Source organism: Bos indicus, chromosome 25 (genome assembly GCF_029378745.1).
Source record: "Bos indicus isolate NIAB-ARS_2022 breed Sahiwal x Tharparkar chromosome 25, NIAB-ARS_B.indTharparkar_mat_pri_1.0, whole genome shotgun sequence".
In the NCBI taxonomy this organism is placed as follows: domain Eukaryota; kingdom Metazoa; phylum Chordata; class Mammalia; order Artiodactyla; family Bovidae; genus Bos; species Bos indicus.
Genome location: NC_091784.1, coordinates 70,834 through 94,244, shown reverse-complemented (window position 1 = coordinate 94,244; position 23,411 = coordinate 70,834). Strand labels below are relative to the sequence as shown.

Sequence of the window (23,411 nt, the reverse complement as noted above, 5' to 3'; positions counted from 1 at the left end):
GTGAGCCAGCTCCAGCAGATGGCGAAGGACAGGGAAGTCTGGCATGCTGCAGCCCATGGAGTTGCAGAGTCAGAATGACTGAGTGACTGAACTACAATAAAATGCAATGCGCTTGAATCACCCCGAAGCCATCCCTACCTGCCTGTTCCCCCCGTCCATGGAAAACTTCTCTTCTATGAAACTGATCCCTGGTGCCAAAAAGTTTGGGGACCACCGTTTATAAAATTAGCTACCATGAGTACAATGAGTCATACACTCTTTTAGGAATTTTATACATATTTTCATTTCTTTAATCTTCCCAGTAACTCTAAATTTCGATATAATTATTCAATCAATGTGACTCTGAATGGCCTCACTCCCAAAGCCCCCATGCATCCTTAATGCCGTATTTTCTCTTATCATGTTGCTGAGCTGATTCACTATTGTGAGGCATTTGGGGTTATTTCTGATTTACTGTAGTGATAATTATATCCCATAAACATTTCTTCCCTCATCATCCTGGGTCCCCACATAGCTCAGTTTCTACAGAGTAGCACGTAGCACTGCCCAAAGTAATTTTAAAGATGAATACCAATTTTCATGTTGTCTCTCAAAGAAAAATCACAGGGGATCCAATTCAGAACTCATAACACTACCTACCAGATCCCCTTTCTTCATTCCCCAGTTCTCTCACACTGTATAACTGCTGGAAAGGCAGTTACAGTCTGAACCTCCACAGACTGCCTACACGCCAAAACCCTGCAGCTCTCCTGTCTCCATATGCCCCCCACTGGCTCCTTGCTTTAGAGATCACCGCAGCATCGTGGGCTGGTCCTTCCCCTGGCCCTCACCACTCTGGTCTGGCTTCTCTATCATTCTAATAACCCATCCCCAAAGGAAAGAAGTCTCATATTATGTTAGTTAGAAATATGGACTGTGCAGAAACAGGCGGAGAGGAAATCTGGGAACATTCATACATGAATACACTTTATTCACTTATTTGTAAATTAAGATTTCTGATGTTTTTTTTTTCTTTTTTTTTCATTTGAGAGTCCCCCCTCCCCCTTGAATGATAGTGTCCAAAGTGAGATTGATGAGCGCTGAAAAGATCTGGTAACAGTGAATAGTTTTTGTTTTATTTAAAAATCTTTGGTTTGGCTGCACTGGGTCTTTGTTGCAACACAGGCTTTCTCCAGTTGTGGCATGTGGGCTCTTAGTTCCCCGAGCAGGTTATCAACCCTAGTCCCTTGCATTGGAAGGCAGATTCTTTTTATTTATTTGTTTATGGTTGAGCTGCGTCTTCGTTGCTGTGTGCAGGCTTTCCCTAGTTGTCATGAGCATGGGACCACTCCTCCCTACTTGCAGGACGCAGTCTTCCTACTGCAGTGGCTTCTCTGGTTGCAGAGCACAGGCTCTAGGGTGCTTGTGCTTCAGGGGCTGTGGCATGTGGGCTCAGGAGTTGTGGCTCTCAGGCTTACTTGCCTTGCAGCAGGTGGAATCATCCCAGACCAGGGATGGAACCCATGTCCACTGCACTGGCAGATTCTTAACCACTGGACTTCCAAGGAAGGTTTTAATCAAGAAGTACTCCAACTAATTAAAAAAAATAGATCCTATGATTACAAAGAAGTTGACTTGTCATAAGGCTTAAAATACATTTTTCCTTTTATGCCGTTTTTTTTTTTTAAAGGGCTTCCCTGGTGGCTCAGATGGTAAAAGCGTCTGCCTGTAATGTGGGAAACCCAGGTTCGATTCCTGGGTCGGGAAGATCCCCTGGAGAAGGAAATGGCAATCCACTCCAGCACTCTTGCCTGGAAAATCCCATGGACAGAGACGCCTGATAGGCTACAGTCCATGGGGTCGCAAAGAGTTGGAAATGCCTTCACTTCCACTTTCATGCCTTTTTAGGTGGTCAATGTATTTTATGATTAAAACTAAAGTATTATAAAATTCTGATTACTTTATACTAACTAGAAAATATCTATTGATGAAATGCAATAGTGTATAAAATACAAGTAGCCCCAAACTTTCCTGTTTTCTCTTCTCTAATGGACTAAAGAAGAAAAACAGAGGTTTAGACTCTGATAACAGCTCCTTCTGCTGCTAGCTGTTCCCATAAGAACCTTTCTTTTGATTTTGGCCAGCTCTCACGCTCTCATCTTTGATGAGTCACTAATCTTGGGACTGGTTTGGGGTCATCACTGGGGAAAATTGTGAAGTAACCCAAGCGTTTGTTTGGTATGCCCCAGATTGCTTTGGCATGTACTTCCTGTCTCTGGCACTCTTTTTTTTTTCCAGGCCCTCCTATCAACTTTTCCTTTCCAATCATATCAATCATTTACATATTAGTAGGACTTTAACTCGGAGAAGGCAATGGCACCCCACTCCAGTACTCTTGCCTGGAAAATCCCATGGGCTGAGGAGCCTGGTAAGCTGCAGTCCATGGGGTCACTAAGAGTCAGACACAACTGAGTGACTTCACTTTCTTTTTTCACCTTCATGCATTGGAGAAGGAAATGGCAACCCACTCCAGTGTTCTTGCCTGGAGAATCCAAGGGGAGCCTGGTGGGCAGCCATCTATGGGGTCGCACAGAGTCAGACACGACTGAAGCGACTTAGCAGCAGCAGCAGCAGGACTTTAACTGGACCTTCCCAGGTGGTGCTAGTGGTAAAGAATCCACCTGCCAATGCAGGAGACCCAAAAGGCACAAGTTCGATCCCTGGGTCGGGAAGATCCCTTGGAATAGGAAATGGCACCTCATCCCAGTATTCTTGCCTGGAAAATTCCATGGACAGAGGAGCCTAGCCGGCTCAGCAAAGAGTCAGACAAGAGTGAGTGACTGAGAACACACACACACACACAGGACTTTAACCCCATATACTCCCCCTTCTCAGAGATATTTGCTTGTATTGCCTTATCTCTAATTGTGAATGCAAAGGTTTGTTTCTGGTCCTGGAGTTTTAATCACTAATGAGCTGATGTAAACTATGGGCGAAGACTGACTGCCCAGGTGTCTTCTCTTATGGTTGTACAGACAGTCCGTGGCTTAAGATGCTTTGGCTTAGCAACTTTTTGGCTTTACAGTGATGCAAAAGTGATAGACGTTCAGTGGATACCATATTTAAAATTTTGTATTTGGGTTTTTTTGGGGAGGGGTGGCTAGCCATGTGCAGTAGGATACTTATTTATGGTTCTGGGCAGCCACTGAGCCACAGCTCCCAGTCAGCCACTCGGTCACAAGAGTACAGGCCAAATACACTTAAAACCATCAGTACCCAGACAGCCATTCTGGTTTCACATTCAGTGTGCTTGTATACATGCTAAGTTGTGTCAGTCATGTCCAACTCTGTGCAACCCCATGGCCTGTAGCCCACCAGGCTCCTCTGTCTATGGAACTCTCCAGGCAAGAATACTGCAGTGGGTTGCCATTCCCTTCTCCAGGTGTAGTAGTCAATAAATTACATGAACTAGTCAACACTTTCTTCTAAAATAGGCTTTGTGGTAGATGATTTTGCCCAACTGTAGGTTCATGTGAGGGCTTCCCTGGTGGCTCAGTGATAAAGAATACCTCTGTCAATGCAGAGACTCAGGTTTGATTCCTGGGTCAGGAAGATCCCATGGAGGAGGGCACGGCAACCCACTCCAGTATTCTTGCCTGGAGAATCCCATGGACACAGGAGCCTGCTGAGCTACAGTCTATGGGGTCGCAAAACAGCTGGACATGACTGAGTGACTAAACAACAGCAAGGATCATCAGGGTTCATGTAAGCGTTCTGAGCACGTTAAGGTAGACTGGGCTAAGCTAGAATGTTTGGTAGGTTAAGTGTATTATGTGCATTTTTAATTTATGATACTTTCAACTTATGATGGATTAATTGGGATATAGCCCCATCAGAAGTTAAAGATCTACATTTTACAAGTCTGTATATATTCTCAGTTTACGACTATGACCAGCTCCCAAATTTTTCTGTAACTCCAAGTTTTGAGGTCAAGTGCATGTCTATGTCCACACCGGCCTTGCTTGGGCTCACACACACACATGTGAGAAAGAACAGGTAGGTGGCAAAACATGGGGTGTACTTGTTAGGGAAAGAAATGCATGCAATTTGTTAAGAATAAGTTACTAAACTCACTTTCTATGCAGTTCTTTATCTCTTTCATAATGCGTCTCTGGTGTCAGACTAAACCTGGAGCTTTTTTTTTTTTTTGCTTTGCTTTGCTTTTTTTTTTTTTTTTCCAGTTTGACAAATGGATGGACACTCAGAGGAGAAGAATCCTGACAGTCCTGTTAGAACGCTGCTCCCTGTCACAGCAAAAGTTCTGCTGTTGAAAGCTTCAGGAGAAAATTCCAGCAGAAGCTCTGGATTTTATGACCAAGCTCCCAAAGGTGTTATCTTTATACATCTTTTCTTTCCTGGACCCCCAAAGCCTTTGTCACTGTGCACAGGCACAGATAAAGAAGCAGGGTTCGGTGTTTTGTAAAGACAGCCTAGAAAACACTGAACCTTGAGGGAAAAAAGAAAGCATGCATACAAAACCGAGCACCGACAAGATGCTCACCGCATTTTGTTTGCACAGTTTGGATTGGCCCCATCTCTTTGTGTCTGGCTGTGCACTTAGTGATCACAGGAGAGAAAAAGTAAGCCATTGCTAAGTGTCCGTAAAATAGTATTAGCCAGTTGGGGAAATATATACACATGTATATAATGGTTCATCATCAGAATAGCCTTATATTGCACAGCAGAGGACCATAGTAAAACTTAAGAGTGTAGAGTGCAGGCCATTCATAAATAGAAAAGCATGAAATAAGGTGCTAATGTGATAAATACAGAAGCATGTGAGACTAAAGGAGTTCAGAGTGGGCAAATGTGCTCACAGGTTGGAAAAGCATCTGACCATTATTTTCTTACAAATAATTTCACGGTGTATTCAAGTATATTTTTTAAGATATAAAATTGATAGTCATTTTGTTGATTTCTTTTCATAGTCTAGAAAGACCAGAAATTCCCTGTTACTGTGCATTCACAGGGTAACTTTAGTTTTTAAAATTAAGAAAATGAAAAAAAATTAAGAAAATGAAAGCAGTAAGATAGATGATGTATTTAATAATTGGTGCTGGGACAATTGGGCAGTATCTGGAAAAAAATTCTAGAAGGATAAAAGATTGATATGAAATTATGGAAAACCATTCCCTACTCAAAGGAGGGAATTCCCTGGTCCAGTGGTTAAGTCTCTGCTTTTTCACTGCTGAGGGCAGAAGTTCAATCCCTGTTTGGGGAACTAAGATCCTGTAAGCCACCAGGCATGACTAAAGGGGAAAAAAATGTAATTAAAGGAAATCTAGGGAAGGAAGACTTTGTGAGTAATCTATAATATTCAGAGCCTCAAAAGAAAATGTATAACTTAAAATCTTTATTTATTTTATATATTTTGTATATATATTATATATGCTTTATAAATAAAGAAAGCAAGATTTTAAGTTGTGATTATAAAAGTTAAAATTTTCTCCATCGAGAAGAAAACTGTAAATAAATACAGACAGTAAACAGGAGGGAGCTCCCTGGGAGTGGTTAGGACTCAGTGCTTTCACTGATTAGGGCTCAGGTTCAGCCCCTGGCCGGGAGACTATGAATCCACAAGCTGCTGCAGTGTGGCCCCCCAAAATTAAAATAATCTGGGGAAAAACATGTTGCCAGCAAAGGGGTAATTTTCTTATTTTTTAAAGAACGACTATAAATCTACATTAAGAAGAAAAAAAAAGCAAAGCCTAGCAGAAAAATGAGCAAAGGAAGTGAGCAAGTAGTTCACAGAAAGAAAAGCAGATGTTTTGAAAATAGATAAAATGCTTAGCCTCATTTTCATGCCATCGTTTGTGACTCAGATGAATTTAGTTTCTTTTTTAATGATAACATTTTATATTGTTAGGGGTGTGGGGAAACAAGCACCTTCATGTGTTGCACCTTCATAGATAAATTGATGCAAACACCCAGGAGAGCAATTTGGTAGTACCCAATTTTTAAATAAAGATTCCTGGACATTCCCTGGCGATCCAGTGGCTTTCACTACCAAGGATGTGAGTTTGATCTCTGGTTGGGGAACTGAGATCCTGCAAGCCATGAGACATGGCTAAAAACTTAAAGAAAGCAGGAATAGAAGGAACATACCTCAACATAATAAAAGCTATATATGACAAACCCACAGCAAACATTATCCTCAATGGTGAAAAATTGAAAGCATTTCCTCTAAAGTCAGGAACAAGACAAGGGTTCCCACTTTCACCATTACTATTCAACATAGTTTTGGAAGTTTTGGCCACAGCAATCAGAGCAGAAAAAGAAATAAAAGGAATCCAAATTGGAAAAGAAGAAGTAAAACTCTCACTATTTGCAGATGACATGATCCTCTACATAGAAAACCCTAAAGACTCCACCAGAAAATTACTAGAAATAATCAATGACTATAGTAAAGTTGCAGGATATAAAATCAACACACAGAAATCCCTTGCATTCCTATACACTAATAATGAGAAAACAGAAAGAGAAATTAAGGAAACAACTCCATTCACCATTGCAATGGAAAGAATAAAATACTTAGGAATGTATCTACCTAAAGAAACTAAAGACCTATATATAGAAAACTATAAAACACTGGTGAAAGAAATCAAAGAGGACACTAATAGATGGAGAAATATACCATGTTCATGGATTGGAAGAATCAATATAGTGAAAATGAGTATACTACCCAAAGCAATTTATAGATTCAATGCAATCCCTATCAAGCTACCAACAGTATTCTTCACAGAGCTAGAACAAATAATTTCACAATTTGTATGGAAATACAAAAAACCTCGAATAGCCAAAGCGATCTTGAGAAAGAAGAATGGAACTGGAGGTATCAACCTACCTGACTTCAGGCTCTACTACAAAGCCACAGTTATCAAGACAGTATGGTACTGGCACAAAGACAGAAATATTGATCAATGGAATAAAATAGAAAGCCCAGAGATAAATCCACGCACATATGGACACCTTATCTTTGACAAAGGAGACAAGAATATACAATGGATTAAAGACAATCTCTTTAACAAGTGGTGCTGGGAAATCTGGTCAACCACTTGTAAAAGAATGAAACTAGACCACTTTCTAACACCATACACAAAAACAAACTCAAAATGGATTAAAGATCTAAACGTAAGACCAGAAACTATAAAACTCCTAGAGGAGAACATAGGCAAAACACTCTCCGACATACATCACAGCAGGATCCTCTATGACCCACCTCCCAGAATATTGGAAATAAAAGCAAAAATAAACAAATGGGACCTAATTAACCTTAAAAGCTTCTGCACATCAAAGGAAACTATTAGCAAGGTGAAAAGACAGCCTTCAGAATGGGAGAAAATAATAGCAAATGAAGCAACTGACAAACAACTAATCTCAAAAATATACAAGCAACTCCTACAGCTCAACTCCAGAAAAATAAACGACCCAATCAAAAAATGGGCCAAAGAACTAAATAGACATTTCTCCAAAGAAGACATACAGATGGCTAACAAACACATGAAAAGATGCTCAATATCACTCATTATCAGAGAAATGCAAATCAAAACCACTATGAGGTACCATTTCACACCAGTCAGAATGGCTGCGATCCAAAAGTCTACAAATAATAAATGCTGGAGAGGGTGTGGAGAAAAGGGAACCCTCTTACACTGTTGGTGGGAACGCAAACTAGTACAGCCACTATGGAGAACAGTGTGGAGATTCCTTAAAAAACTGGAAATAGAACTGCCTTATGATCCAGCAATCCCACTGCTGGGCATACACACTGAGGAAACCAGAAGGGAAAGAGACACGTGTACCCCAATGTTCATCGCAGCACTGTTTATAATAGCCAAGACATGGAAACAACCTAGATGTCCATCAGCAGATGAATGGATAAGAAAGCTGTGGTACATATACACAATGGAGTATTACTCAGCCATTAAAAAGAATACATTTGAATCAGTTCTAATGAGGTGGATGAAACCGGAGCCTATTATACAGAGTGAAGTAAGCCAGAAGGAAAAACATAAATACAGTATACTAACGCATATATATGGAATTTAGAAAGATGGTAACAATAACCCGGTGTACGAGACAGCAAAAGAGACACTGATGTATAGAACAGTCTTATGGACTCTGTGGGAGAGGGAGAGGGTGAGAAGATTTGGGAGAATGGCATTGAAACATGTAAAATATCATGTAGGAAACGAGTTGCCAGTCCAGGTTCGATGCACGATGCTGGATGCTTGGGGCTGGTGCACTGGGACGGCCCAGAGGGATGGTATGGGGAGGGAGGAGGGAGGAGGGTTCGGGATGGGGAACACATGTATACCTGTGGCGGATTCATTTTGATATTTGGCAAAACTAATACAATTATGTAAAGTTTAAAAATAAAATAAAATTAGAAAAAAAAAAAAAAAAACCCAAGATTACCTTTGGCCAGTAGTTTCACTTCTTGGAATTTGTCTGATGGGTATACTTCAACACATGCAAAATGTATGTCTATATAAGAATATTGCATCATTGTTTGTAGTAGCAAAAGGTTGGAAACAATGGAAATGTCTGCTAATAGCAGACTGGTTGCAACTATCTCCTCAATATATCATCAATAAAACAACAAAGGTGCAGAATTATCCTACCACTTTGGAAGAATAAAAGAATGTATCCATATTTGTTGCTCTTCTGGAATGGCACACAAGAAGCCAGTAACAATGGTTACATTCACAGAGGGAAATGAGTGGCTATATGACAAGGATGAGAGAGGCTTTTTTTTTTTTTTTTTTACTTTTTTTACAGTGTGCCCCTTGGTATCTTTGAATTTAGTATTGATGTACACATATTATTCTAAAATTGAAACAATTTGTTTTTTAAAAAAACATAGTGTTTTAAATGCCCAGTAATAGAGTATCATTCTGCCATATAAAGAATTATTAGGCAGTCATTAGAAAACATGTTTTGGAAGAACAGAGATGCTTATTATGTATAAAATGAAGAAAGCATGATTTTAAATTGCATGCAGTTTCCCAATTTTGCTTTCATATATACCTGAAAAACAGAAAGGAAAATAACTCTACCAGCTTGTTGATAATGTTTGGTCATCTCTGATTGACAGGGTTCTGGGTATTGTTTTTCTTCAGGTTTCTCAGAATTTTCCATGTTTTTCACAATGAGAATGTTATCATTCCAGGGAGATGTGATACGAAATAGATAATCTTATCATCTATGTGTACCATATGTCAATCTTGGTAGATTTCAACATTTTATTTTATTTCCCAGAACTGACTGTGAGGCAATTGTTCTTTAGCTAGATTTAAAGTAAACAATAAAGTCATTGCACCAAGATGAGCTTTGAGCTGTTTGAAAATGTGGTGGTGGTTGTCTTACAGTTTTGAAAGAGCTTCCCCACCCTCAACTTTCCTCATTCCTGTTTAGTTTTAAACAAACAAAAAGCAGCAAAAATCAAAAACAAAGCAAAATTTTATCTATCCCCAGTGCAGGGGGGGAACCCCAACTTAACTACCCAGGTCTAAACCCGATCTAAGTCAAAAGAGGAAAAGAATGAGAGTTGAGAAAAACTTTCTCCCCATCCCCTCCCTCCCAAACCCCACATCTTGATTGAATTAACTAACCATATGAGGATTAAGGGCAGTGCAGTTTCATTCTGGGTTGCACAAAGTGGTTGTGATCTCTGTTTCTGCCTGCAGTGTTGTGTAAGATCCTCTAAGCCTTTTCCTCCATCTAGATCCTGAACCTACTGTTTCTCCTATTTGTGCCCCACCTCTGCTTCCCTCTCCCCTACATGTCTTATCTTCAGCTCATAAAATAATCCTGGACATAACACACTGGCCACCTGATGCGAAGAGCTGACTCATTTGAAAAGACCCTGATGTTGGGAAAGATTGAAGGCAGGAGGAGAAGGGGACAACAGAGGATGAGATGGTTGGATGGCATCACCAACTCAATGGACGTGAGTTTGGGTAACTTTGAAACTCCGTACACAATGGATGGAAGGAGGGAGGAAGACGGACAGATAGATAAACAGATGGATGGGTAGTGAGTTCCATTACAGAGTGTTCTGCTCCTTTTGGGGGCACTCAAACATTATTTATTATTGAGTTAACCTTGAAAAAGAGGCCAGTTTTCCAAAGATGAAATGAATGTGAAGACTAGTTACCATCTCTGCAATTCATGTTAAGAGATATGGAATGCCTAGTCTGAACTTTATATATGGACTTGACTCTAGTTTCTACTAAGACTTATTTAAAACCTGGAATAAATTATTTTAAAAACTACTACACATAATAGGGTCACCTCCACCATTTTCTGGATATGTAGGATTGACCATAATGCTATGAAAGTGGAATGTACAGAATACTTTTTAAAAAATGTATTAATTTGGCTGCACCAAGTGTCAGTTGCAGCACGTAGAATCCAGTTCCCTAACTAGGGATCAAACCCTGGCCCCCTGCACTGAAAGCATAGAATCTTAGCCACTAGACCACCAGGGAAGTCCCCACGACAAATACTTAATGCTTCATTGAATCTTAAAGGCTATTTAGGACACATCAATATAGTATTAGTCATTGTGTTCCCTTTATATATTTAGGTAAATCATAAGCATGTAGGGAAAACAGAAGCATATCATGAAAAAAATGAGCAATGTGCCAACTGGAGTTTCTGTAGCCTTCACACAACGTTCATATGCAGACTCCCAGAGATCCTTCAGTTCAATTCAGTTCAGTCACTCAGTCGTGTCTGACTCTTTGTGACCCCATGAATCGCAGCACACCAGGCCTCCCTGTCCATCACCAACTCCTGGAGTTTACCCAAACTCGCGTCCATTGAGTTGGTGATGCCATCCAACCATCTCATCCTCTGTTGTCCCCTTCTCCTCCTGCCTTCATTCTTTCCCAACATCAGGGTCTTTTCAAATGAGTCAGCTCTTCGCATCAGGTGGCCAAAGTAATGGAGTTTCAGCTTCAACATCTGTCCCTCCAATAAACACCCAGGACTGATCTCCTTTAGGATGGACTGGTTGGATCTCCTTGCTGTCCAAGGCACTTTTAAGAGTCTTCTCGAACACCACAGTTCAAAAGCATCAATTCTTTGGCGCTCAGCTTTCTTTATAGTCCAACTCTCACATCCATACATGACTACTGGAGAAACCATAGCCTTGGCTAGACAGACCTTTGTTGGCAAAGTAACGTCTCTTCTTTTTAATATGCTGTCTAAGTTGGTCATAACTTTCCTTCGAAGGAGTAAGCATCTTTTAATTTCATGGCTTCAATCATCATCTGCAGTGATTTTGGAGCCCAGAAAAATAGTCAGCCACTGTTTCTCCATCTATTTTGCCATGAAGTGATGGGACCGGATGCCATGATCTTCGTTTTCTGAATGTTGAGCTTTAAGCCAACTTTTTCACTCTCCTCTTTCATCAAGAGGCTCTTTAGTTCTTCTTGACTTTCTGCCATAAGGGTGGTGTCACCTGCATATCTGAGGTCATTTATATTTCTCCCAGCAATCTTGATTCCAGCTTGTGCTTTCTCCAGCCCAGCATTTCTCATGATGTACTCTGCATATAAGTTAATAAGCTGGGTGACAATATACAGCCTTGATGTACTCCTTTTCCTATTTGGAACCAGTCTGTTTTTCCATGTCCAGTTCTAACTGTTGCTTCCTGACCTGCATACAGGTTTCTCAAGAGGCAGGTCAGGTGGTCTGGTATTCCCATCTCTTTCAGAATTTTCCACAGTTCGTTGTGATCCACACAGTCAAAGGCTTTGGCATAGCCAGAGATCTTTAGGAAGTTCCGAAGTCTTATCTGAAGCTTAGTTTCCCCATTTGCAAGGGGAGAATATTAATTATACTACCCTTCAGGTTGTGACGAGGATGGTTAATAGGTGCTCAATAAATATTAGTTGACTTGGATTCTGTCTGAATTAACATTTAAAAAAAGAAAAGAAAAGAAAAAGGGGTACCTAAAGCCAGTGCTCTGTGAGAACCTGGAGGGATGGGATGGGGAGGGAGGTGGAAGTGGTGTTCAGGTTGGAGGGGACACATGTATACCTATGGCCAATGTATGGCAAAACCATCATAATGTTGTAATTATCCTCCAATTAAAAAAAAATCTTCCTGCCTTGTTAGGAAGCACTTCAGGTAAGAGGTAACTTGGTTGTGATTTGGAAAAAAAGGACCAAAAAGAAACTACTTGTGAATTCCAGGCCTGGTTTATCAAGTTAAAATTATGTTTGCTCTGATTCATTCATGAATGAATCCATGAATCCACTTCCCCAGTGGCTCAGTGGTAAAGAACCTGCCTGCAATGCAGAGAAGTGGATTCGATCCCTGGGTCAGGAAGATCCCTTGGAGGAGGGCATGGCAACCCACTCCAGAAAAAAAAAATAAAGAAGTTCTCTCAGTACCAGGGTGACGGCTCAAAACCTAGAGAAAGTGGACATGTAACCTGAATAGTTTTTTACATTGTTTCTCCAGGTGAGCTGGCATTGGAAGAATTTAACTGAACTGGATCACCTCTGGATGCTAAAATGTTTATGGTTTAACTGGTATATCAATGTCTCCCCAGCTCCCTATGAGCAGGGTGTATGGAAGAAGCATTATATTCAAATGGTGAAAGAACTCCATGTTACCAAGCCCAAGGTAAATTTGGGAAAAGAAGAATTCCTAACATCAGCTACTTAGGAATTCTAGAACTAAGTTGGAGAAGGCCATTGTTTCAAAAGAAATATACCATGACCTCAAAATTCCCTTGTTCTAAGAACTTAACAGCTCTTTTCAAGATATCCATGTTAGTTGAAAGTAATCTGACACTCACAAACCACAGTTCCACCAGGTTATGACTTGGAGCTCCTCATTCTCTCCAGATTCCCGGATTTCTGTGTCTCTGATGCCTACAGTACACAATTCTGACACTGGGATTCTGTGGGTAATGTGCAGTATTTATTACCTATGGGTCATCAAATTTTACTTAACTAATTCAAATTTTCTGTGATTCTACCAGGCAAACTGAATGTTTATGTTTCTATCATTAATAAAGAAAAGTTTGCAAAAAATTAGTAATTAGGAAATGGCATAATGGGCATATTAAAGTTCTTTTCACTTTAGAAACTAGCAATGTAAAGTCCTTACATAGAATTGTAAACAGTAAACAGTATGAGCATAAATTTTTCTAGTGGTTTTCTATGCATTGCAACCAATGTTTATGTTCATTCTTATAGTCACAGTTAATTAGATAACTTATGGGAAATTTGTATGAGCTTTTTCTTTATGGCATGATCTATATACATGCACAGTTGTGCATTGTGTTGTATAATAGAAGAGTTCCTGAAAATTATGTGTAAATTACAATTTTAAAATTATTTTTAAAACCACGGGGATTTTTTTTATTTATAGAAAAGCTGCAGTGGATCCTTTTTGAGTTGGAGAATCCTTTTGAAATATGAATAGTTGGCTCTTAACATGCTGATGTACGTTTCATTTTATTGTGTTTACTTGAAGTAGAAACCCTCTACATTTAATATAGTAATAAACTGCATAATTAATATTGTTATAATTACAATGATAAAAGCAGTCTTTCTGATTTCAGTGATGGCTGTTCTTCATGAGAATTTCTTTTAAAAAGAAAAATGTAAAGTGCAGTGGTGGAAGAGTTATTTTAAAAATTACAATAGCTATGACTCCTTTTATCACAAGGCTTTCCTTAACTCTCATTCAACATCACTCATAGCCAGGGAAAGGCTTCAATAGCTGACGCGTGGGCTGTTCTGGGACAGAGGAGAGAAAAGTGATCAACCAGGTTGTAGAATGAAAAAAGGTTTTGAGTATTGTATGTAATACTGATTTTAATACTTGGTCTTCAACAATAACTCTTTTTCCAGAAACCATTTATGCACTTCCCTGGTGGCTCAGACGGTAAGGAATCCACCTGCAATGCAGGAGATGCAGGTTTGATCCCTGGGTTGGGAGGATCCCCTGGAGAAGAGAATGGCCACCCACTCCAGTATTCTTGCCTGGAGAATCCCCATGGTTGGAGGAGCTTGGTGGGATACAGTCTGCAGGATCATAAAGAGTCGGACATGATTGAGCAACTGTTGGAGGCCAGCGTGAGGCACTCCGCCCGTGGCAAAGGTCATGAGGAAGGAGGCTCGACATACGCAAAGGCGGGATCGAGCCCCAGGAGTCCCCCTGGAAATCCTCGAGCATCTACCCCCATAACCAGAGCCTGTCTACTTTACTACTTTGTACTCTCACCTACACCTCTGACTTTATGGGGGGCTGTCCCCCACCACCTCGTTTGGAGAAGGAGTTAACTTAGAGCTCCAGTTAACAAAAACTCCTGGGTGCGACAAGGGTGTTTTAACCTACAAACTCCTCTGAAGGTTCTCTAGCCTGCCTGACAGGCTTGTCGGGCCACATGTGATTGCTCACAGCCTCCCAACCGTGAGAGGCACAAGATGCTTTAAACCTTCTAAAAACAGATTCCTTAGAAAAGTTAGAAAACCATTAGTATAAGTATAGTGGGCTGATTAGAAATTGTATTGCTGAAGGGTTTTTCATTTGTTGAGCCAATGTTTGTTGCTAAGTCTCCACATTCCCTGCCCTTACACACATTAATGAATATATAGAAGAAATAAGTATTAACCTTTGATATTAATCACGTTAGACCTTAGGCTAAGTAAATTCTTTCCTTAATTAAAACCCACTACACCCTCACCCTATAGGAATGTAACTTTATCTGGTACCTTCGGAAGGTGGAGTCTTTTTGAAGAATAATCACCCCTGGAGAAATAAGTGTCCTGGTTGACTGACCGCTGTCACAAGGAGAGGGTCATAAATCGTCAGCAGGCCCCCTGGCCAGAAGATGATGTAAATACCCCTAAGACCTCTGTATACATTTGTATGAAGCACCTGACTTTGATAAAAGTCAGGACTGCTGACCCCACATGACTTTTGTATAACACCTCAGTGTATAAAAACAGACCCTGGAAAATAGAGAATCGGGATCAGTTTCTCGAAATACTGGTCTCCCCATGTCACTTTCTCTCTCAAACTCTGGCTGAGTCTCCATATGGAGCGCGGAACCCGCCATGCTTACTAATTATGCCTAGGCTTCTAAGATCCGACTGGGGAGGCCTCAGTGTCTCCTCTCCTTTGGGAGAACGGAAGGATGCCTGTGGCCTACGTAAGTGGTGCAAGCTTCTTGTCTTGAAGTTTTATTGGTCTCCCACGTAAACCAAGCTACTCAGCCTCTTTTCTCCACTGAATTTTCCTACTGAGCTATCCTCATTCTATTACTCTTTACATCTCTAATTAATATCTAATTGAAGCTATTGTATCCTTATCCTCGCCGACACCGTCCCCGCTTCGAACTCCCTGGATCAGCCGGGCTGGACCTCGGCAAGCAACTAACACACACATATTTTAAGATGATGAATAGTTCTGATATAAGAAAGTTGCCACATTGTTGCTTAGTATTTCATTTCTTTAGGGAGTAGTTTGTTATAGTAAATTTCAGTTTTTCTATTAAAGAAAAAATTGCAAATTAAACCTGGTAAGATATAAAAAAGGAATAATACATGATGACCAAGTGGGATGTATCCAAGGAGAGTAAGGTTGGCACAATATTAAAAAATCAGTCCATGTAATTCACAGAATAAAAGACAAAAGATGTTTGGTTATTTCAATATATGCAAACAAAAGCATTTAATTTTTTTTTCATCATTTGCCATTTTAAAAAGTCTCAAATGGCTTTGGGTAAAGGGAACAAAGTTTTTGTTTACTTAACAGAAAAGTCATCAGTTTTCATTATTATCTATTCTGTTAATGGGTCAAATATTTTGTACTTTTCAGAATTAATGATGTTTATTTATGTATATAGTTACGAGCATTCATGCCCAAATTTTCTCCCCTGAAAATGCTTTTTTATTATCATGTATTCTTTATTACCAGTGGTGTTAAACAAGATCTCTTCCAGCAAAAATAGATTTCATTCCATATAAACTCAGAAAAATGAAATGAATGTCCATCTTATTTATTTTATTTTTTTGGCCACCCCGTGTGACTTGGGCTTTTAGTTCCCTGACCAGGGACTGAACTCCTGCTCTTGGCAGTGAAAGTGTGGAGTCCTCACCACTGGACCACCAGGGAATTCCTTGAATGTCCATTTTAAGTGAGATCCGCACTGTGCTGTGCTTAGTTGCTGAGTCGTGTCCAACTCTTTTCAGCCCCATGGCCTGTAGCTCACCAGGCTCCTCTGACCATGGGGATTCTCCAGGCAAGAGTACTGGAGTGGGTTGCCAGGATTCACACAAAACACTGAACACTAATCTTGTAATGAGCCATCTATTATATAAAAGTAAAATGTCTTCTTACTCTACTTACAATCACTCACTAAATCAGTAAATATGTATTAAATACTGTTATGTGCTAGCTGCTAAGGGTACAATGGTCTTAACCCCACTTTCTGGGAGTCTAGTCTATGGCCCAGGACAGAAACAGATAGTTACCACACTGAATACGAAGTACTATCCTGTAAGAGAAACATGCACAAAGAAAGAGCAGTTGAAACAAGGATAAGAAACTAACTGATTCTGCTTGGAGGAACTTGGGGAATTTTTAAATTTTCACAAACAATTTAAGCAAACCAATTTACTGAGCAAAGCTTCCCTAATCTCTTAAGGAAAAAAAAATTAAACCTTTAATGGCTTCTCAACGTAGCAGTATCTCTTCCCTTAGGCTACAACCACATAAAAACCCTTACGAATTTTACATACAAAAAAACAAGACTTTCATTTTGGGCAATTAAAAAATAGACTTTTCAAAAAAAAAAAAAAAAGACTTTCATTTCCCAATTCTTTAGGAATGGCTGAAGTTTTGATAATTGATAAAATCTATAGTTTACCCCTACATAATGGAAATTATTTCTGTGTTTTAGATAGGTAGAACAGGGTACTGTTTTTAAGAACATATATTGTTATGAACAAACTAACTGCAGTTGTGGAATAACTGTATAATGATATGGCAGGAGAGGTGGCGAGACAGGATAGAGAAGCTCACTGTGTGGCCTGAAGCTGGAGAGTCCTGGATTCAAATTCTGACCCTGGGTCTTACTGCTTATGTCTTCACAGTAGTAGTGGGAAATTTTATCAGTTTATCTTACCTTCAGTTTTCTCTTCTATAAAATTGAAGCAGTTACGATTACCTTTTAAATTTATTATGAAGGTTAAATAAAGTAATGTAGGAACGGGACTTTCCTGGTGGTCCAGTGGTTAAGACTCTGTGCTTCCAATGTAAGTGGTGCAGGTTCGATCCCGGTAGGGGGAACTAAGATCCCACATGCCTCACTGTATAACCCCCCTCAAAAAATAATAAGGTAGGAATACTTCCTGAGACAGTGCCTGGCACATACAAGTACCTCTGGGTTGGTGGCTGCTATAATCACTGCCACCATTATCAGTGCCATCATGGTGATGATGATTTTTTTGAAGGATTTATTTATTTATTTATTTATTTTTGGTTACAAAGGGTCTTCGTTACTGCCCTTGGGCATTCTGTAGTTGCAGTGAACAGGGGCTATTCTTTACCTTCTGTGCTCAGGATTCTTATTGCGATGGCTTCTCTTGTTGCAGAGCACAGACTCTAGAGCTCTGGCTCAGTGGTTGTGGCACACGGGCATATGGAATCTTCCTGGACCAGGGACTGACCCAGCGTCCCATGCATTGGCAGGCAGATTCTTAATCACTAGACCACCAGGGAAGTCCATGTTCTTTGTTTTACTTTTGTTATTATTATAGTGTTTTGAGAACAGAAATAATTTTCTCCTTCTGCTGCTGCTGCTGCTAAGTCTCTTCAGTCGTGTCTGACTCTGTGCGACCCCATAGACAGCAGCCTACCAGGCTCCCCTGTCCCTGGGGTTCTCCAGGCAAGAACACTGGAGTGGGTTGCCATTGCCTTCTCCGACAAACTATGAGCACAATCGGACATTTCTCTGGCTTAAAAAACAAAACAAAAATCAAAGGCTAAACAGAAACCCTCTCTCTGGGTTTTTGACATTTACCATCTGTCACCCTCTAGCAGGGCTTGCTTAAGTTAAAACAGTCATAAATTAAAGACTTCAAAAGTTGTGCTCATTCAAGCTGAAAGGGAAACCAGGGCAAAGTAAACACAGATGGAACACCATTAAGCTACGAGTAGGTGAAGTGTGCGATTATATGGACCTACTTGTGTGTGTTATTTGCTCAGTCATGTCTGACTCTTTGCGACCCTGTGGACTGTAGCCTGCCAGGCTTCTCTGTCCATGGAATTCTCCAGGCAAGAATACTGGAGTGGGTTGCCATTTCCTCCTCCAGGGGATCTTCTGACCCAGGGATTGAACCTGGGTCTCCTGCATTGCAGGTGGGTTCTTTACCATCTGAGCCACCAGGGAAGCATACTTGTGTGGTTTCTGTAAATATGCTAATTAGAATCACTATTTCTGCTTAATTATGATAAGGAGCATTAAGGCATAATTAAACCCTCCAAAAGTGAGCTGGGATGTTTGACTCAACATTGGTGTCTATGATATGCGTGCATGCTCAGTCTTGTCTGACTCTTTGCAACCCCATGGACTGTAGCCTGCCAGGCTCCTCCTTTCCATGGAATTTTCCAGGCAAGAATACTGCAGTGGGTTGCCATTTCCTACTCCAGGTGATCTTTCAGACCCAGGGATCGAACCCGAGTCTACTGCATCTCCTGCCTTGGCAGGCAGAGTCTGTACCACTCTGCCACTGGGGGAGCCTTGTGGCTGTTCAGGCCGCAGACTGCAGGTGGCTAAGGCCCCCTCCCTCCACTGCGCCAGTTTGCCACGCCCCCCGCCCACCACACTCCTACATGAGGCAAGGTGATTGTGAAAATGAAATACTAGCTATGGGGCCTGAGAGGAGAGGAACTGGGTTTTGAGGAAATTCATTTAGGGGACATAAAGAAAATAAGGAGTAAATAAAATCTGACAATAAAATGGATAATGAAGGACCTACTGTACAGCACAGGGAACTCTGCTTAATGTTATGTGGCAGCCTGGGTGGGAGAGGGGCTTGGGGGAGAATGGACACATGAATACATACATCTGAGTCCCTTTGCTGTCCACCTGAAGCCATCACAACATTGTTAATCGGCTGTACTCCAGTGTAAAATAGAAAGCTGAAAACGAAACAGAAACGACAAGTGCAGCTGTGGAGAGAGTGTGGTAGACACAGCCCAGGTGTGATTAAAGTGGAGAAAATCACAGATTCATTAGATAGAAAGTTCTTGCATCATTTAGACAGGTTTATCTAGGAAGATTCAGGAGGAACTAGAGAAACAGGGGAGCAGGAAAAACTTAGGGGAGTGCCTTACAGAGCCAGGATGAGAAGGACAGATCACCAGCGCCCAGGGAGGACCTGAGGCCTGAACACTGGTGTGCACCCTGCCCCTCAAAGTGGGAAGAGGCGTGTGATGCTAGGGGAGGTTAAAGCTTTGTGAGATGGGGCAGTTAGACAAACAGCGTGGGTGTGAAGGACAAAGAACATTCCTTTGAATATCCCTAAACTTTTTGGCACCAGGGACCAGTTTTATGAAAGGGGATTTTCCCCATGAATTGGAGAAGTGGGGAAGGTTTCAGGATGATTCAAGTGCATTACATTTATTGTGTACTTTATTTCTATTATTATTACATCAGCTCCACCTCAGATCATCAGGTATTAGATCCCGGAGGTTGGGGACCCCTCTCTCAGCTGTCTCTCCAGGGCATGGCTATCAGGTCACTGAGGCATCTTCTCTGCCTGTCATTACTTAGAGCCTTCAAATAAGAGAATTATCCCCCCAAACAGAAACATTCTCAAAGAAACAGTTTCAAATCTGTGTATATTGGGTAAGTAAGTGGGTGGTGTTTTCTACTATTATTAGGTTTGAGTTTCAAGGGTACCTGATTCCCCTTTGAATTCTAGTACTGCCTCATCATAGCTGCTTCATTGAACCACCTTTTGGTGTGAATCATTGATAGAAGCTAGCCTTTCCATGTGGCTCAGTGGTAAAGAATCCACCTGCCAATACTGGAGACACGGGTTTGATCCCTGGGTCACGAAGATTCCCCTGGGAGAGGAAATGACCACACATTCCAATATTCTTGCCTGGGAAAATCCTATGGACAGAGGAGCCTCGAGGGCTACAGTCTGTGGGGTCCCAAAGAGTTGGATATGACTGAGTGAATCTCTATTTGATTACTAATGTTTTATCATTTTGAAGTTGATTTATTAAAATTATGTAAACATCAAGGTATGTTCATTCCCATTAGTTTTTTGTTGTAGTGGTTGTTTGTTTGTTTTGCTTTTTGGCCACACTATGTGGCATGTGGGATCTTAATTTCCTGACCATGGATTGAACCTGTGACCCCCCTGCATTGGAAGCTCAGAATCTTAACCACTGGACCATTAAAGAAATCCCATCATTAGTTATTATAATAAAATTCCAGACAGAACAAAGCCTTGAAAGAAATACAAGCACTACAGGACAGCCAGGTGCCACCTTAAACTTCAGAGATTTTCCCATGTTGAGTAAAGACGTGAAAAAAATAATTGTTTGAAATCTTAACAGCTGGCCCCATGATTCCTTTTTGGGAAGAGGAAGGAGGGAGCTGTCTCCTTGGGGAAAGCCACTGAGGAGCTAATGCTACAGGCACCTGGACTCCAGGGGAGGGAAAACCTGCCAGGCTGGAGATTAGAGGAAGAGTTTCTTGTTTCTGCTCCTGCAAGGAGAGGGGAGTAGGGGCAGAGGGCAGAAAGGAAAGAAATAAGACCATGAAAGAAAAGCCAGCCGGATGGATGGAAGCTGAGCCCGGTCAGGGGAAAATGACATGTCAGTGTTAGATGGTAACCCAGCCATTCCCAATCAAATTTGTTCCCTATTACTGGGATGTAAAGCCTGACTTCCATCTCTTTACACACGGAAGCAAGATCTCAGTAGTCTAGAAACCAAGAAAGCCCTTCAGGACTATTTACAAAAACCAAGGTGGGGAGGGTAGAACTTCCCTGGCAATCCAGTGGTTAAGACTTCACGCTTTCAGGGGGTGAAGGTTTGATCCTTGGTAAGGGAACTAAGATCCTACACACTGAACTTGGCCAAGGGAGGGAAAAATGCTATTCTTAAAAATAAAACCAAGAGGGGTGGGCTTTGGGCTTCCCAGGGCTGGAATTGGGACCCAGCTGAACTGACATCTTATTTTTCTTTCCTTTTCCCTACCAAGTTAAGTATAAAAACAAATACCTTTTTGTCTCACGCTCAGCTTTTTTTTCTTGAAGGTTAGAAGTCCTCACTTTGCAGGTTTTGATTTAGCCAAGGATTTCAAAAAACTTTCTGTTCACAGCGTTCAGCTAAAAACAAGTAACAAAAGCTTGCCTGCTTACTCTAATTGCTTTAGATTAAGACCTTATCTTGCCTGGTTCTCCTCCCCTTAACTCCAGCCTCTGTGGTTACTGTCTTGACCTCCTTCCAGGATAACTTGATTCTTGATGTCCTGATTGTTTTTTTAAGTCTTTAATCTTTCTCACTCCCCGCCCCCCCCCCCCCATTCTGGATTAAGAGAGGAAGAGAAAGGATTATTCTCTAAAGCAATTCATGGTTCATGTCTAAGAAAAAACAATGGTTTAAGAATTGGGAAACCCCAGGTTCTGGCCTTAGCTCTACTGTTGACTAGCAGACACACAAGCTATTTCTAAAATAAATTAGAATTGCATCTTTTTTTTTTTAATAATTGAGGTTTCTTTTAAATATTTAATTTATTGAGTATTTATTTCACTGCACCGGGTCTTAGTTGCAGCACATAAGATCAATCTTCCTTGTGGCATGTGGGATCTAGTTCCCTGACCAGGGATCGAGCCCACACCACTGCATTGGGAGCACAGAGTCTTAGCCACTGGACCACATGGGAAGTCCTTGAAATACCTCTTTAATGTCTATTCCAGGCTCAAGTCTGAATCTCTGGACCCTCATAGTTTCCCACCACATTTATTCTCTGCTTTCCCCCAGTACCAAGAAAGAATCTGGTGTATTCATGAATCCTAATTCCAAATCATTAAAAACTGGTTTCTGTCTCCTTTTTTTTTTCCTTCAAACTTTAGAAAACCTAAATAATTAAAACAGAAGAACTTATAAAACATAGTTTATACAGTGGTTTTCTTGCAAGCAGTCTTTAATAGACTTCTTTCAAATTCTGACAAATACACTAGGTGTTTGGTTTGGATATGCAGAACTAAAAATATCTAAAGGAGAGATTTTTAATTACTTAGTTCAATCTGTGAAATTCCTGCGAATTCTATCTGGAAGAAAGAATAAGAAAGAATATGGGGGACTTCCCTGGTGTTCCAGTGGCTAAGACACTAGTCCCAATGTAGGGAGCCTGGGTTTGATCCCTGGTCAGGAAACTAGATTCCACATGCCACAGTGAAGACCTGAAGAAGCCAAATAAATAATGATAAATAAAGAAAATTTAGGAGCAAAACAACAATATATATTTTTAACAAATAGAATATGGGCTTTGCAGTCTGAGAGACCTGGCCTTTTTCTTTTTCATGGTAGCAAGCAAACAGGATTTATTTCAGAGAGAAAGTACAAAACTCTCAGCATAGACACAGAGGAGGTGAAGTGCCCCAGACCGGGGCTTTGCAGTGCAACTTTAGATAAGTTATGTAACCTCTCTGAGCCTCAACTTTTAAAGACATTTCCCTGTTTTATTCATACTTTTTTAACTTTATTTTTTAATTGGAGGAAAATCGCTTTACAATGTTGTGATGGTTTCTGCCATAAAAACATGAAATGCTTCACCAATTTGCATGTCATCCTTGAGCAGGGGCCATGCTAATCTTCTTTGTATCATTCCAATTTAAGTATATGTGCTGCCAAAGTGAGCACTGAGCCTCAATTTCTTCATCTATGAAATGGGAATGATACCTCCCTTGCAGGACTGTTGTGAGGATCACATGCCACGTATATATTAAGTACTCAATACATGTTCATGTTCTCCTCCATTAAACACCATCTTATTTTTTACTTTGCTCACCAAGAGCACACGTTTGGGCCTGAAACAGCCTAGGTTCAATGGCCTGATCCCACAATTTTAGCAACTCGGTGATTTGGGACAAGTTGTTAACAATCTCGGAAGCACTGTTTTCTCATCTGGAAAATGGAGTTAGCACCAACAGTGCCCAGCTCCAGGAAGCGTTCACGAACTAGTCACATCCATCAGAATCACATTAAATCACCATGGAGACAGCAGGGATACTGAGAGAGTGCTGATGTTGAGTGGCTGCTGAGTTGCTGACGAGGGGTCAGCCAGGTGGCCAGGAGGAGGCTCCATCCTT

The 23,411-nt window shown here is 40.8% G+C and overlaps 1 long non-coding RNA gene and 1 other non-coding gene across 5 annotated transcripts in view; one reads left to right on the top strand and one right to left on the bottom strand.

Moving 5' to 3' along the window:
- LOC139179639 (uncharacterized) overlaps positions 1–23,411 on the top strand; it is a 51,126-nt gene that overhangs the window by 14,064 nt on the left and 13,651 nt on the right. Inside the window, exons 1-4 of one of the 4 annotated variants that reach the window (XR_011563955.1) lie at positions 1–2,407; positions 4,221–4,367; positions 12,517–12,681; positions 13,920–21,602. This is a non-coding gene — a long non-coding RNA (uncharacterized lncRNA). Of the gene's footprint in view, positions 2,408–4,220; positions 4,368–12,516; positions 21,603–23,411 lie in introns of those variants that run through there. The other 3 variants (XR_011563956.1, XR_011563957.1, XR_011563954.1) reach the window with 3 other exon arrangements.
- LOC139179829 (U6 spliceosomal RNA) lies at positions 22,856–22,962 on the bottom strand. Its single transcript, XR_011564184.1, has one exon. It is a non-coding gene; the product is annotated as a U6 spliceosomal RNA (small nuclear RNA).